The sequence below is a fragment of the Rana temporaria genome, chromosome 11 (assembly GCF_905171775.1).
Source record: "Rana temporaria chromosome 11, aRanTem1.1, whole genome shotgun sequence".
Taxonomy (NCBI): Eukaryota; Metazoa; Chordata; class Amphibia; order Anura; family Ranidae; genus Rana; species Rana temporaria.
Window position 1 is genome coordinate 145,108,813 of NC_053499.1, and position 15,673 is coordinate 145,124,485.

Consider the following 15,673-nt stretch of genomic DNA (forward strand, 5'->3'; position numbering starts at 1 on the left):
TGGATTTACAATGAGCTGAGCTGGCAGGGAAAGGCACTGACCCCCCCTCATTGTTACACTCAGATTTGGGGTAACAAAGGATGGAGATGATGCTGGAATGTGATTCATTTCTGTCCTTCTCAGACTCTTCCTACCTGTGGAGGACCCTGCCAGGCTGGCTTTCTCAAAGACCCTGTTAGCAGCATGCAAGGCGGGGGTGACTTCATTCCTTTACATAAAATCATGCCCCCCCCCCCTCCATTCCCCATTGTTGATTTTGGCAACCTATCATTCTAATTAAAGCGGAGGTTCTATCTGCTTATATCTTCCCTGCCCCCCCATCAACATAATGACATTTTACAATAAAATCTATCCATTTTCTTTACATGCCTTATTTTAGATCCAATGATGTCATCACTGGGTCTCCATGCTTTTGTATGCAATACAGACAGAACACAGCTGGTGGGAGGGGCTATCAAGGTGCTGTACATATCTTCCTGAAAACATCCCAGCTCTCAGTGGCAAAGGACTAACGGGGCTGGGTGAGCGGGCTAGATCCTCTCACTCTCTTATAGGGAGTCCCTCTGCCCCGTTGGGCTTCAAAGCGGAGCAGGTAGGGCGGGCTGTGTGGGAGGACCCCCTCACACACCCGCCATTGCCAACCGGGGCATGGAGAAAGGTGGCAGATTGCCTCTGGGGGAGGCCTGCCTACTCCCAACTCCTGCAGTCCGGCTCCTCTCTCGAGTACACGCACAAAATACACTTTAAAAAAAAAAAAATACTCCTCAAGAGCACTCAGTCCTATGATGTAAGCAGTGGGAGGAGTTATGCAAATATCAAAAATGCCTTGATGGGTGGGTGTCAGTCTGGAGGCGTGGGTGTTTCATTTGCATGTAGACCACCTTATGTACCGCCCACATGCAATTCCGGGACAAGGTCATTGAGAGCCCAGGGCGAACATGCGTAATTGCGCCCCCCCCCCAAGATGTATGAGCATCATGTGTCTGCAAAAATCCACCCTCCTCCAAAAAAAAAAGTGAGCACCAATCTGCATGCTTACCCCCTAAGCATAAATCCACCCTTCTCCCATACAAATCCGCTCCCCTGCTGAAATTTCCACAAATCTGCCCCCCCCAAAAAATCTCCCCTCCTAGCACAAATCCTTTATCACTAAAATCCCCCCCCCCCCCAAGTACACATCCCCCCCCCCCATCACCTTACTAGCACAAACCCTCTCCAAAAAAAAACTCCTCCCCCTCTACCATATACCACCTTATAACACAAATCATTTTCCTCCATCCCCCCTCCCAGGACAAATGCCCCTAAATCACCACTTCTTACACCCCCCCTTACACACACACACATTTCCCCTTCTAGAACAATTCTGACCCCCTGCCAACCACACAATTTCCCCCCCCCTCCCAACACAAATCCCCTCTCCCCAATCTCCTTGCAGCGCCCCTCCACATGATACCACAGTGTCCAGGGCAGCCCCCCCTTTGCCCCAGCCCTGCCCACATGGGGTGCTGAGCCTCCATGATTGAAAGCACTGACATCCAATGAATGACGGGGGCGGGCTAGGGACGATCAAGCAGAGGAGGAAAGACTTAAAAGATGCTGGACTTCCTCTAGCCAGGAAATGAGGTTGGCTCTACTTGACTTACTACAGCTTCTAATGCACATTATTAGCTGGATTCAGGTAGATGTGTTCATTTTTACGGCGGCGTAGTGTATCGTATTTACGCTACGCCGCTGTAAGTCAGAGAGGCAAGTGCTGTATTCACAAAGCACTTGCCTCCTAAGTTACGGCGGTGTAGCGTAAATGGGGCCGGCGTAAGCGCACCTAATTCAAATGAGGATGAGGGGGTGTGTTTTATGTAAATAGATGGTGACCTGACGTGATTGGCGTTTTTTACGAACGCCGCATGCGCCGTCCGTAGACATATCCCAGTGTGCATTGCTCCAAAGTACGCCGCAAGGACGTATTGGTTTCGACGTGAACGTAAATTACATCCAGCCCCATTCATGGACGACTTGCGCAAACAACGTAAAATTTTCAAATTTCGACGCGGGAACGACGGCCATACTTAACATTGACTAGGCCAGCTATTTGTTCGACTAACTTTACCCGGGGAAAAGCCGTACGTAAAAAAAATGCGCCGGGCGCACGTACGTTTCTGAATCGGCGTATCTAGTCATTTACATATTCTACGCCGAACTCAACGGAAGCGCCACCTAGCGGCCAGCGTAAATATTGCACCCTAAGATACGACGGCGTAGGAGACTTACGCTGCTCGTATCTTAGCCTAATTTAAGCGTATCTGGTTTCCAGAATACGATTCAATTTAGGACGGTGTAGATTCAGAGTTACGACGGCGTATCTACTGATACGCCAGCGTAAAGCTATCTGAATCCAGCTATATGAGAAGCTCACAGTGTGCAGTGAAAACAGAGTAAGCAGTTTGAGCCCAGCAGAGGATTCGGTACAACTGTGCAAGACTGCAGAGAAGGCATTACGTTGTATTGTTTTACTTGCTAAATAAATCCGTCAAATGTGCCCACACATTTCGGGGGTCTTCACTTGCCTCACTTCTTCAGGGCTTCTACTGTAAATTTGGTGATTTGCCAAAACCTGTTTGGGGGCGGACCTATCTGTGTGAAGGAGAATCCTGTGATTGGGATACTCCACCGGTATGGACAGATCTTCCATGATAAAAGATGACTCTAATCCTCCCCAATCACAGTCTGACCCCGGTGACACCTCGCCCACAATGTATGAGCTTCAGGTGGTAGTCACCGGGTATTAGTCACCTATTTATGTAACTCTGACATATGCCACAGCACTGTGCCGGAGCATCGCGCCATTACTACCATGGAAACATATCATGAATGAACCGGCGGTATATTTTTGGATCATAGAAGCAGAAAATCATAAACTGGTATGCTCCATGCAGAGAGGGACACCTGCTGGGAACTGTAGCCAGGACCCGAGTGCTGTGAACAGCCCCCCGTTCTCCGTCTAGCATTGGCCGTTAGACCTATTAGATTAGTGCAACGAGAGGACATTATTGATCACTTAAGGTGATGATGTCATCAGGCTGTGCGCTGGAGTCGGCGCTGTTATTCAATTAGGGTGAAAGGCGGCAGGCTAAAGATAAATATGGCTCAGTGCTAATTATTTCATCTAAATATAACATTATGCAAATGTGCATTAAAAATAAAAGTAAAATGTTGACGGCAAAAAAACAAACAAAAACAAAGCGCCATCTACGGGAATTGCAGATTTCCAGCCTGTGCAGACTCTATGGAGGTTTCCATCTTCTGTGTGTGTGTGTGTGTGTGTGTGTCTGGATTTTTGAACAAATGCTCACGAACGCCTAAAAATAAAAGTCAGCATCTTAACCTCTGCCACTGCACAGTGGGTGTGCCTTCCTGAGCCCCACCCACTCTCCCGCCCAGGAGGAGCCATGACTTGGATCACTGTGAAATGCATTGGGAGGTTTTATGGCTTTGCAGCCATTGATGTGTTTTATGGGTGGATTATCTGATAAATGATCCAATTAGGTGTCTGCGTGAGTACGGTTGCTCCCGCTTCATTTGGTTTGCCTTAGGTGCTGAGGAGCCGCTTTTATTGGTTGGCATTGCCCTCCATTCCTGAGTGCTTTTCCTATGAATACAGTGAATAACTCCTCCAATGGATTGTATTTTTTTTATAATACTTTTGGATAGAGGTTAGAACCTCAGAAAGGCTTTTACTAAAAGTTTCACCTCAATGCACCATGCTAACAGGCATGTGTCCCAATGCAAAGAGCAGTAACTCTTTGCTGTATATTCTGTGCTGCTGAACATGCTGCATGCATGATTTTTGGTCTATTAGGGCCAGTTAACACTTGCTTCAAACAGGCTTTGTTAAAGTTGAACGCCAGTCAAAGCTCCTGTCACTAAATATAATGGTTAGCTTACAGTCCTGTTTACACCTTGGTTCAATGCCGCTACTGGTGGGGCTTTGGTGTGGCTTTGATGAGGTTTTGGTGAGGCTTCATGGGGCTTTGGTGTGGCTTTGAGGCTTTGGTGGGGCTTTATGGGACTTTGGTTGGGCTTTATGGGACTTTGGTGGGGCTTCTGTGTGGCTTCGGTGAGACTTCGGTGGGGCTTCCGTGAGACTATAGTGGGCCTTTGGTGGCGCTTTCGTGATGCTATAGTGGGGCTTCTGTGTGGCTTCTGTGTGGCTTCTGTGTGGCTTCTGTGTGGCTTCTGTGTGGCTTCTGTGTGGCTTCTGTGTGGCTTCTGTGTGGCTTCTGTGTGGCTTCTGTGTGGCTTTGGTGGGGCTTTGGTGGGGCTTTGGTGAGGCTTTGGTGGAACTTTATGGGACTTCGGTGGGGCTTCTGTGGGGTTTTGATGAGGCTTCGGTGGGGTTTCAAAGAAGCTTCAGGGAGGCGTCAAGCTAGCTTTGCCATAGACTTTTATGGAGGCTTTGAAGCGCCACTAAAGCTACATGGGGTATAATTTTTGAAGCAAAGCCAAAGTGAAGCAAAAGCAAGGTGTACACCAGACTGTAAGCTAACCATTTTATTTTGTGACAGGACCTTTGACTGGCATTCATAGAGCTTTAACTAGCTGTTAATGTGTGACGAAGCTGAAGCAAGTGTATATGAGCCCTTAAGGTGCATTGGGCAGACCATTCAAATGAACACAGAGGATGTTAAAGTGGTTCTAAAGCCTCTAGGTTTTTTACATTCTATGCATTAAGGTAAAAAAACCTTCTCTGCTGCAGGATCTCCCCCCAGCCCCCCCCCTTTTTTTTACCTGATCCAGCGATGTACATGAGAGCTCTCGCCGCCATCTCTCTCCTCAATAGGATAGCATTTGCGATAGCCATTGGCTCCCACTGCTGTCAATCAAATGCTATGACGAGGGGGCGGGGTGAAGTTGCATAGTCTGTCAGACACAGACAGGGTGGCTCGGGAGCAAGCCCGCTTGGGTGCCCCCATGGAAAGCAGCTTTGGAGTCATGGCTACAGTGTATTTTTACCCAATGAGAGTCAATGGCTATTGCAAATGCTATCAATCTGCCCAATGAGGAGAGAGACAGCAGCAAGAGCTGTGGGGCGATGCATACTAGCACATACAAGCCTAAAAAGAAAATGAATGCAGCCATCACATCTAAGGATTATTAAGCTGAAAAAATAATACGCTTGCTTTCGGGTTTAATAGTGCTTTACGCACTGCAGAGAGCCGGGCTGGTGTGATTGGCCCTTTAAGGAACTGACTTTTTTTTAAACTAGCTTTCTATAAGTGTTTCTAATGAAATGAATTACATGAGAGACGTATTGATCGCTGTTCACATTTTCAGTCTCGTCTTCGATGTGCCGATATTTAATCTGGCTCAGATTGATGAAGTGTCACATCGAGTTCATTATTGGATCATCCCGGTGACACTTTTTACATGGCGTCCCATTCTAGGTGGATACGCCCCCCCCCCCCCCGCGCTCTGCCTTCACCTATCTTTCATCCTCCGGGTAATCGCGTCTAACCGCCATTGTGAGGCTAAATATCATTATGTGCTCAGATGTGTCTGTAGGCCCGGAAATAACAATCAACTGCAATGAGAATTTAATTCTGACCTCCGGCTTTCCCTACAAGCTTTAATCAGACACTGATAGAAGTCACAAGACTGTTATATACTGCTGATGAGAAAAGGTATTTAGCAGTTTATATTTACTAAAATAATTGCATTTCTGTGTACTGTGGGAGACCAGATATAGAGAATGATGGGTCCCGGGGTTTGGCATCACTTTAGGCTTTATAATTAGCATGTTGATGAGGGGGAGGGGAAACCAGGAAGGAAATATATAAGAGAATTAAACTTCAGCTTTAATCAAAATACATTTAATGTCACCTGTGAATAAATTATGTGAGAAGGAAGAGATGAGAGCATTAAGCAGTCCTGTGGCCACGTCCCCTCCACTTATTTCCATTGAAGTGTTTATTAACCACTTCCTTACTGGGCACATATACCCCCCTCGTGCCCAGGTGAAATTTCAGCTTCCGGCACTGCATCGTTTTAACTGACAATTGCGCGGTCGTGCGACGTGGCTCCCAAACAAAATTGACGTCCTTTTTTTCCCCACAAGTAGAGCTTTCTTTTGGTGGTATTTGATCGCCTGTGCGGTTTTTATTTTTTGCGCTATAAACCAAAAAGTGCGACAATTTTGAAAAAAAATACAATATTTTTTTACGTGTTGCTATAATAAATAGCCCAATTTAAAAAAAAAAAAAACTTTTTTTTTCTCAGTTTAGGCCGATACGTATTCTTCTACATATTTTTGGTAAAAAAAAAAAAAAAAATCGCAATAAGCGCAAAAGTTATAGCGCCTACAAAATAGGGGACAGAATTATTATTTTTTTTTTTTTTTTTTTTTACTAGAAATGGCGGCGATCTGCGTTTTTTTTTTTTTTTTTTTTTTTTTATTGCGACTGCGATGTTTTGGCGGACACTTGACACATTTTTGGCGCCATTCACATTTATACAGCGATCAGTGCTATAAATATTCACTAATTACTGTATAAATGTGACTGGCATTGAAGGGGTTAACACTAGGGGGTGAGGAAGGGGTTAAATATGTTCCCTATATAGTGTTCTAACTGTAGGTGGAGGGGGGGTGACTGGGGGGGTGACCGATCTGTGTCTCTATGTACAAGGGACACAGATCGGTCTCCTCTCCAGAGACAGGACGCTGTCTCTGTGTAAAACGGCAATGAGAGATGATCTCATATGTTTACATATGAGATCATCTCTCATTGGCCGCACAGATCGCATCGCAAACGTCCACTCTGATTGGCCGTTCGCGGCGATCTGTAATTGGCTGTGTCCAAGGGACACGGCCAACACAGATGTTCCCCGCTGCGCGTTCTGGAGCGCGCGGGGAACACCCAAAGGGGCGGACGTCAATTGACGTCTAGTTGGATTTTGAGATCCGCGCTGTAGCCGTCATTTGACTATAGCGCGGGTCTCAGGAGGTTAAAGGTAACATTTTTGTTTAAATTACAAATAACAAACAAGTTGGGACCCCTTTCACACTGGGGAGGTTTTCAGGCGTTTTGGCACTAGAAATGGCTTCTGAAAAGCACCTCCCATTCATTTCAGTGGGACTTTTCACACTCGGACGGTGCGCTTGCGGGATGTTCAGAAAAGTCCTGCAGGCAGCATCTTTGGGGCGGTTTGGGAACGCTGTATTTTGTGCTCCCGAGCCACTGCTCTGTGTGCCCATTTGGTCTCACGCCCTCTCTCTTCTCATTGGCTGACACCCAGTGATTGACAGCAGCGGGAGCCAATGGCTCCCACAGCTGTCTCAGCCAATGAGAATGGAGAATCCCCGAAGAGCAGAGATTCTTCCACTACTGTCTCAGCCAATGAGAATGGAGAATCCCCGAAGAGCAGAGATTCTTCTACTGCTGTCTCAGCCAATGAGAATGGAAATCCCCGAAGAGCAGAGATTCTTCCACTACTGTCTCAGCCAATGAGAATGGAGAATCCCCGAAGAGCAGAGATTCTTCCACTGCTGTCTCAACCAATGAGAATGGAGAATCCCTGAAGAGCAGAGATTCTTCCACTGCTGTCTCAACCAATGAGAATAAGGAATCCCTGAAGAGCAGAGATTCTTCCACTGCTGTCTCAACCAATGAGAATAAGGAATCCCTGAAGAGCAGAGATTCTTGTGCACATCGCTGGATCAAGATGGGGCACAGGTAAGGATTGGGGGGGAGCTGCACACAGAAGTTTTTTTTTACCTTCATGCATAGAATGGAAGAAGGAAAAAAAAAACCTTGAGCTTTTACAACCACTTTAACCTGACCATAGATGGAGCAATTTATTTCCTGCAACCGCAATCAGTGTTGTTGGGGGAATCCCTTGGGGGGAGGGGGGGTGGCCCGGAGAACATAGTGATTATCGCATGACAAATCCAACATGCAGATTGTATCCAAGTTGATGAATCAATCTCGTTATAATCGGCCTGCCCATGTATGGTCCCTGCGGAACCGGCCGAGATTCGAACCGACTATGGCTGGCTTTATTCTGATGCCGATTTCTATCCTTGAGACCTCTATCACATGGAATGCAGCAAGGCACAGTGCACAGGAAGTTATCAGCTCACAAGATTTCTGGCAGGATCAACAGTTTTTTTTTTTTTTTTGCATCTATTGAACTGGTATAAGAAAACATTTTCAATGGCCTAACAGACCAAAAGGGAGCAAACTAGAGAAGTTGATTGTTAGGGTGATGTAGCCTTTAAGAGGAAACCTGTGAATATGGAGGCTGCCATTGATGATCTGGCCATCAGAAAATGCAAAGTGGCCTGGCTGGCATTGATTGGTCGTTCTCTGGCTTCAATGCCTTTTGAGTGACAAACGTGGAATACCTCCTTCACTTACCTCATCCTTCCATTTTTGATTTTAAATGTCCTTATTTCTTCTGAGAAATCCTCACTTCCTGTTCTTCTGTCTGTAACTCCACACAGTAATGCGAGGCTTTCTCCCTGGTGTGGAGTGTCGTGCTCGCCCCCTCCCTTGGACTACAGTACAGTGCCACCAGCAGGCGAACTTGGTCCTAACATTATGTGTGTATCACGTGAAAAATGTCACTCTGTTTATTTCCTATGATTGTCGGCTCCATCTAGTGTCCATAGTGCAGTATTTTTCTGAAATTTCTCAATCAGGAACATACCGCATTACGGCCACTAGATGGAGCTGACGATCACAGGAAATAAATAGAAAACTACAGTTCACACGTTACCTTTTTTATAAATAGACTCCTAAGTTAACCCCATAAGTTCTGTAGAAAATCTTCTCCTTTCTGTTCCTGGATATGACGCCAAAAAAACACGCCTCCGTCCCTGCACCAGGATAAGGGCGCCGACTGCTACGCTCACCCTGACTGATCCTAAGTGGTTGTATCGTTTTAATTACCAATCCGCAGTCTGTGTGGGAGTACGAAGAGGCCGGGATCCTGACCCCGCGAGGGAAGCGAAGATCCGAGCTCGGCATCCGCATCTAATAAAAAAAGAATCAAACTTTCCCGATTAGTTCTACGCGCCGAGCGATGTAACGCAGAAATTGAAATATCTCTAATTAAACCGGCGAAGATCTGTCGCAGCCTCACTGTGTCAACGGCTGTAAAAATGTAGGATATGGAATGAAGACAGATGAGCCTTGTAGCCGTCCCTTTGACCGCTGCGCAGTTTTTAATTAACTCGAAGCGCGTTAATCGCCCCCTGTCACCAGTCGCAGGTAGTCGGCTGCTCGACCCGTCAAATCGCCGCCACTTCAGGCCTTGTTAAAGTATTTATGAAGCGATGTGTCATCAGAGAGACTATAGAATGAGCTTCCGCCGCCGTCTTCGGCTCTGCGGGAAGAATCAATATCTCGCCGTTATAGAAAGGCGATTGAATGCAGAAACGCTCGGCACCTCTGCGCAGCTGTTTAAGGAGGATGTTGTATTCAATTAAACAAGAGGTCAGAGAAAGGGTTTTTGTTTATTTGCTGGGCGCTCCAAGACGGAATGTGATCATAAATGGCGCTCAGATGGTGACGTGCGAACCTCGAACTATCTATAGATCAGAGCAGACGCTCATTATTATTTCCTGTTTCTTAGATTGAATGTAAAGATCTCACACCTGCAGAATAATCGGCGCTCTTGTCAGCGCCAGCTGTTGAAGTCTCTTCCACCCTTTATAGGAAATGATCGCAGGTCGCCGACGCCAGATAAAACATTTTCCTTATTCCTGTATGATAATAAACTAAAGCGGAACTTAAAGGAGGCAAAAAATAACAAGATAGAAATTAACCGTTTATTAAAAAGATACAAATAACAAAACTTAATTTTGCTTCAATATTCATCTACAGTTCCTATATCTGCCACTAGATGTCCTCAGTCTGATGGCCAAAATCATTCAACACCCCCAGCCTGTGGACTAGACAGTGAAAGGAGAAGCAGTGCAGTGATGAGCTCATCTCTCTGCTCTCTCCTCCTATCACCTTCCTTAAAGGGGTTGTAAAGGTACTAATATATATATATATATATATATATATATATATATATATATATATATATATATATATATATATATATATATATATATATATATATATATATATAATTTTTTTCTAAATGTCCTCCTTTACCTTAGTGCAGTCCTCCTTCACTTACCTCATCCTTCCATTTTGCTTCTAAATGTCCTTATTTCTTCTGAGAAATCCTCACTTCCTGTTCTTCTGTCTGTAACTCCACACAGTAATGCAAGGCTTTCTCCCTGGTGTGGAGTGTCGTGCTCGCCCCCTCCCTTGGACTACAGGAGAGTCAGGACGCCCACTAACACACAGCTCTTTTCTCTATCTGCAACATGGAGAGCGTCCTGACTCCCCGGTAGTCCAAGGGAGGGGGGCGAGCACGACACTCCACACCAGGGAGAAAGCCTTGCATTACTGTGTGGAGTTACAGACAGAAGAACAGGAAGTGAGGATTTCTCAGAAGAAATAAGGACATTTAAATGCAAAATGGAAGGATGAGGTAAGTGAAGGAGGACTGCACTAAGGTATTGACTAAGCACTGATCTATAGTCTGAAACGCGTAGGCTATTATCCCTATTTTTTGCTGCATTTTGTAGTGCATTTTCCATTTGTTTTACAATAAAGTCAACCATGTATGGGCGATCGGCGTGGTTGATTTATCTGAAGCGATGGCCGTGTGTCGGGGGATGGGCCCAATGAAAATGACCCTTTTTACTTCTTGGAAAGTCGGGAGACAGATTGTGTCAGCGCTGACGGGAGACGAGAGCGCTGGAGGAAGGCCAAAGCCGCTTTCTCCAATTCTGCACGTCGGATCCCATTCCTGCCATGTAATCCGTATCGCTTTCTTACCCACCGCTGTGCCACGCAGACCGTGCCAAGAGCAAGGATTTCATGATAAACAGCCGTTCCTGGCGAGCTGCCTGCAGTGACTGGGGATGGGAAACTCGGAGGATTTACAGGACCAGTCATGGGGGAGCCCATTATGTAATATGTACATCCCAGTGCTGGGACAAGGTCACCCAACACCCAGGGTGAAATGCCAGGCAGTGCCCCCCCCCCAAAAAAAAATGTATGTGCCAGCAAAAATCTTTACACCCCCCTAAGCATAAATTCTCCTTGCAGGCCAAAATTCTCCCCCCAAAATAATTTCCCCTCTTCCAGTACCAATCCCCACTCCCAGCTCAAATCCTCTCCCTCCCAAACTCCCCCTCCTAGCACAAATTCCCCCACAAATTTCATCGTCGGGCAGGCTCGGCAACTGTCGCGCTGACGTCCTGTACGCTCAAGACGTCAGTGTGAGAGGCGCCGAGACTGCCCGAAGATACCCGAGTGTACTGCGCTCGGTATATGTCGGCGCAGTATTCAAACTCGTGGCGGGAAAGCGGGTTTCGGCGTATATCGCGCACCCACGATTTTGCCTCAGGGCAAAATAGTGCGCGGTATACGCCGATAAATACGGTAATTACTGCCAGGGCCGTCTTAATAGCATCATGGGCCCCCTGGGCAAAGTAATGCTCTGGGGCCCCTACAATGATGACAGTGCAGGTAAACAGACATCAAGTAGGTAGGAGGCAGACTGCCCCCCCCCCCCTGTGTATCTATCACTCTCAGTGCCATCACGGGGGCAGCGTGGGCTCAAGGACCAGCTGCTTTGGGGAAATTGCAGGGGGCCCCCCGTGCAGCTGGGTAGTGCCCAGGTGTGCCCTCTCATTAAGACAGCCCTGATTACTGCTGCACCTAAAAGAAAATAAGGACTGCTATAGTCTCCCACTAAAAATGCTAATTTCCTGGCTGCCTCCGGCTTGGGTTTTTGTGAAGATGAAAGTAGAATGCAGAAGAGTACACCATGATAACTTCTTGCGTCAGCCTGGTAAACAACCCCCCCCAGACCCGAGACGAAGCTGCTTATTAATATTGTTATCGCCATCCTCCATGTATTTCATATGAGCGATAAAAGCGGAGGAGACAATTATCAGGTCAGCGCCCCCTTCGCCGATGATTCATCCAATAAATAATATATAGATAGATGCGATCGGTACATGGAACGCCGGTCACGGCTCTGTGTGGGCGTGAAGAGATGTACAATCCGATCGTTTTAGACGTTCAGCCTAAGGCAAAGACTTCTGGAGGAAATGTGTAACAAGTCCTGGAAGTGTCACATTAATGGGAAAGTGAGGAAATGAGTAAAAGCGGCTACGGTGCTCCATTCCTATCCATCGTGGGAAAACTACAACTCCCAGCATGGTCTCTCAGCCTCCTTTTAATAATGTGTCATCATTTGGGTTTTGCGTTTTTATACAAAAGACATAAAAGAACATAAGACAAAAAAATAAAATAAAAATTGAGATTAGGAAAAGCCATTTCAAAAAAATTACGATGGGAAAATACACCGATTTTTAACATGTCACATGCTGTTGCAATATCTATAGAAACAAAAATATTCAACCCTAAATATTCATCTTTATTTTTTATTCAATGTTCATACAGAGCTTCCCCCCGCAGTACTTTTTTCTGCCACTAGAGGTCCTCGGTCTGATGGCCAGCATCATTCAACCCACTACCTTTTGCCCTTGACTTCCCCCCAGCCTGTGACTGGACAGTGAAATGAGAAGCAGCACAGCGATTAGCTTTGCTCATTTCTCCTATCAGCATGTTTATTGTCAGCACTGCACTGATTGGCTACTTGTGCTGCTACTTGCTCTCACACACCAGCCCTGCTGCACAGGAATTACAAGAGGCTTCCGCCAGCAGATCTGGAAAATTAAAGTACTTACACTGCTTCTATTTAAAAATATAAGGCCCAGATTCTGAAAGGGCTTACGGCGGCGCAACGCCATGTGCACCGTCGTAAGTCCTAATCTGGGCCGTCGTATCTATGCGACTGATTCTTAGGCTGCATTCACACCTTTGCGTAGGCAATATGCCTCGTATTGCGGCGACATGAAATAGGCGTTTTGTCCCGCGATTTGCGGCGACAAAACGCATTGTTTTTGAGCCTTGTTTTTTGCTGGAGGGGTGATTTTAGCATTGTCGGCTATGCCCGAACGCCGAAGCTGTCCGGAAAAAAGGGTTCGGGACTTGTTTTGCGCTTCAGGCGTTTCGGCTCTTAGAATCAGTTACGCATAGATAACCATTATATCCGACAGGCGTATGGCTCTTACGCCGTGGGATCTTAAAGCGGTAGTTCACCCTCCTTAAGAACATTGCAGCATAAAATCCGGCATAGTAGCGCGAGCTACACTATGCCGGTCTTAATTTTTTTATCCCGGTACTCACGGTTATATCGTGCATTGACGATTCCGTCTGCCGCGGGGAATGGGCGTTCCTAGCAAGAGGGAGGGTGATTGACGGCCGGCTCTGGCACGTCACGCTCCCCGAAGACAGCCGGAGTAGGTCTCGGCTCTTCACGGCGCCTGCGCACAGGCTATGCGCAGGCGCCGTGAAGAGCCAAGCCTATTTCGGCTATTTCCGGAGAAGCGTGACGTGCCACGGCCGGCCGTCAATCACCTTCCCTGTCCATAGGAACGCCCATTCCCCGGAATCTTCTATGTAGGATATAACGGTGAGTACGGGGAAAAAAAAATTAAGACCGGCATAGTGTAGCTCCCGCTACTATGCCGGATTTAATGCTAGAGGGAAAATTTTTTTTTTTTTTTATATAGGGTGAACCCCCGCTTTAAGTGCAATTTCTTTTTGGCCCGCTAGGTGGCGCTTCCGTCGAAATCCGCGTTGAGTATGCAAATTGGCTAGATACGCAAATTCCCGAACGTACGTGCGGCCGACGCAGTAAAGTTACGACATTTACGTTAGGCTTTTTTCCGGCGTATAGTTGCCCCTGCTATATGAGGCGCAGCCAATGTTAAGTATGGCCGTCGTTCCCGCGTCGAAATTTTAAAAAGTTACATCGTTTGCGCAAGTCGCCCGTGAATGGGGCTGCACGTCATTTACGTCCACGTCAAAACCAATACGTCCTTGCGGCGTATTAGGAGCAATGCACACTGGGAGATTTCCACGGACGGCGCATGCGCCGTTCGTGAAAAAACGTCAATCACGTCGGGTCACAGTAGTTTTGCATAAAACACGCCCCCCTGATCCAAATTTGAATTAGGCGGGCTTACGCCGGCCGATTTACGCTACGCCGCCGCAACTTACGGAGCAAGTGCTTTGAGAATACAGCACTTGCCCGTGTAAGTTGCGGCGTCGTAACGTAAATCAGATACGTTACGCCGCCGCAAAGATACGCCAGTCTACGAGAATCTGGCCCCAAGTCTCTTATTTGCTCCATGTGCTCTGTGGTCTGTTTAGCATTTTGTTGGATCTCTTTGCAAAAAAAATATCTGTTGATCCTGCTAGAAATCCTGTGAGCTGGGAGCTTCTTGTACTACACTCTTATTATATATTATACTGTTATTATTATATTCTTGGGTATCCCTGAGAACTACCAAAGATGCCCCCCCATGTAATGGAGATGAGGGGAAGGGGAGGTGTTCTGCGGTCCAAACACGCTTCCTGTCCTAGGGTGACAATGTTGCTCCTCCATAGATAAAGTACAGTGAGTGAGTGTTGTAATCCTTGCAATACCTCATTAAGAAAATTAACATTTTGGCCACTAGATGGAGCTGATGATCGTAGGAATTCATCTATTGGAGAACTTATGGGCAAGATTCCTTGAGCATGCACAAGTGCATAGGTGTGTACACGGGGTGTGCCTGGGCACACCCTAATCACCCCATGCGCACAGGGCTTTGGCACTGCACTTTCCGTTCACTAGTCACTTCTAAATACCGAAGCCCAGCTTCAGTATTTAGAAGTGACAGCACTATTTCCCCCCCCCCCCCGACATCTCCAGGCACAGCTGTGGGCATTGCTCTGCTGCAAATTCACCCAGTAATGTTTATAAATAGACTCCTAAGTGCATTGCTAGCAGGATCATCAGGTGAACATAGGAAAAGGAAGGGTTTGAAGATACAAATGCAGCTACCACATCTAAGGACTGGTAAGGTGTGATATTTGTAAATCTGCAGCTTTCATTAAAATACCTGGTGATCCTGCCATGAAGGTCCTTGCTCAGGGACTTCCTCTTATAGGGTAAAATACTCTATTGCTGTCTCCTTGCTTTGTCACCCTGTCACATATCCCTATGGTGGGGACTACAAATAGCCATGCGGACACGCATTGCTCAGGCACTTCTTGTTATAATGTGACAACACTCTCTGTTCTGACTCCCAAATGTGTTCCTGCATTGTCATCCTGTCACATATCTCCATAGCTCCCAACTGTCCCTGATTTCGAGGGACTGTCCCTGATTTGGAGAAATGTCCCTCTGTCCTCCTCATGTGTCCCTCATTTTGGTCTGATCTATATAGATGTATATAAAATGCACTTTTTATCTATCAAAGTGTTTTCCAGGACTAAACCTTTCATCTGATTTCTAAATGGCTGCATTTGTAAATTCCAAAAGCCAATATAAAGGAATAGTAGTGGTAAAAAAAAAACACTTATGGGTTTAACAAATCTTGTTTCTTTGTACAAGTCTCCTTTAAGGGGGCGTGGCAAGGGGTGTGTCCTATGCAGTGGCGTATCTAGGGTATGGCAGCCATGGCAAGCGCCATGGGGAGGGGGGCGGC

At 46.6% G+C, this 15,673-nt stretch overlaps 1 protein-coding gene across 1 annotated transcript in view; it reads left to right on the plus strand.

The window, feature by feature from the left end:
* The window catches only part of LOC120917819 (thyrotropin-releasing hormone receptor-like), a 53,630-nt gene that overhangs the window by 13,676 nt on the left and 24,281 nt on the right, over window positions 1-15,673 (plus strand). The gene's annotated exons all lie outside the window — the stretch shown is intronic.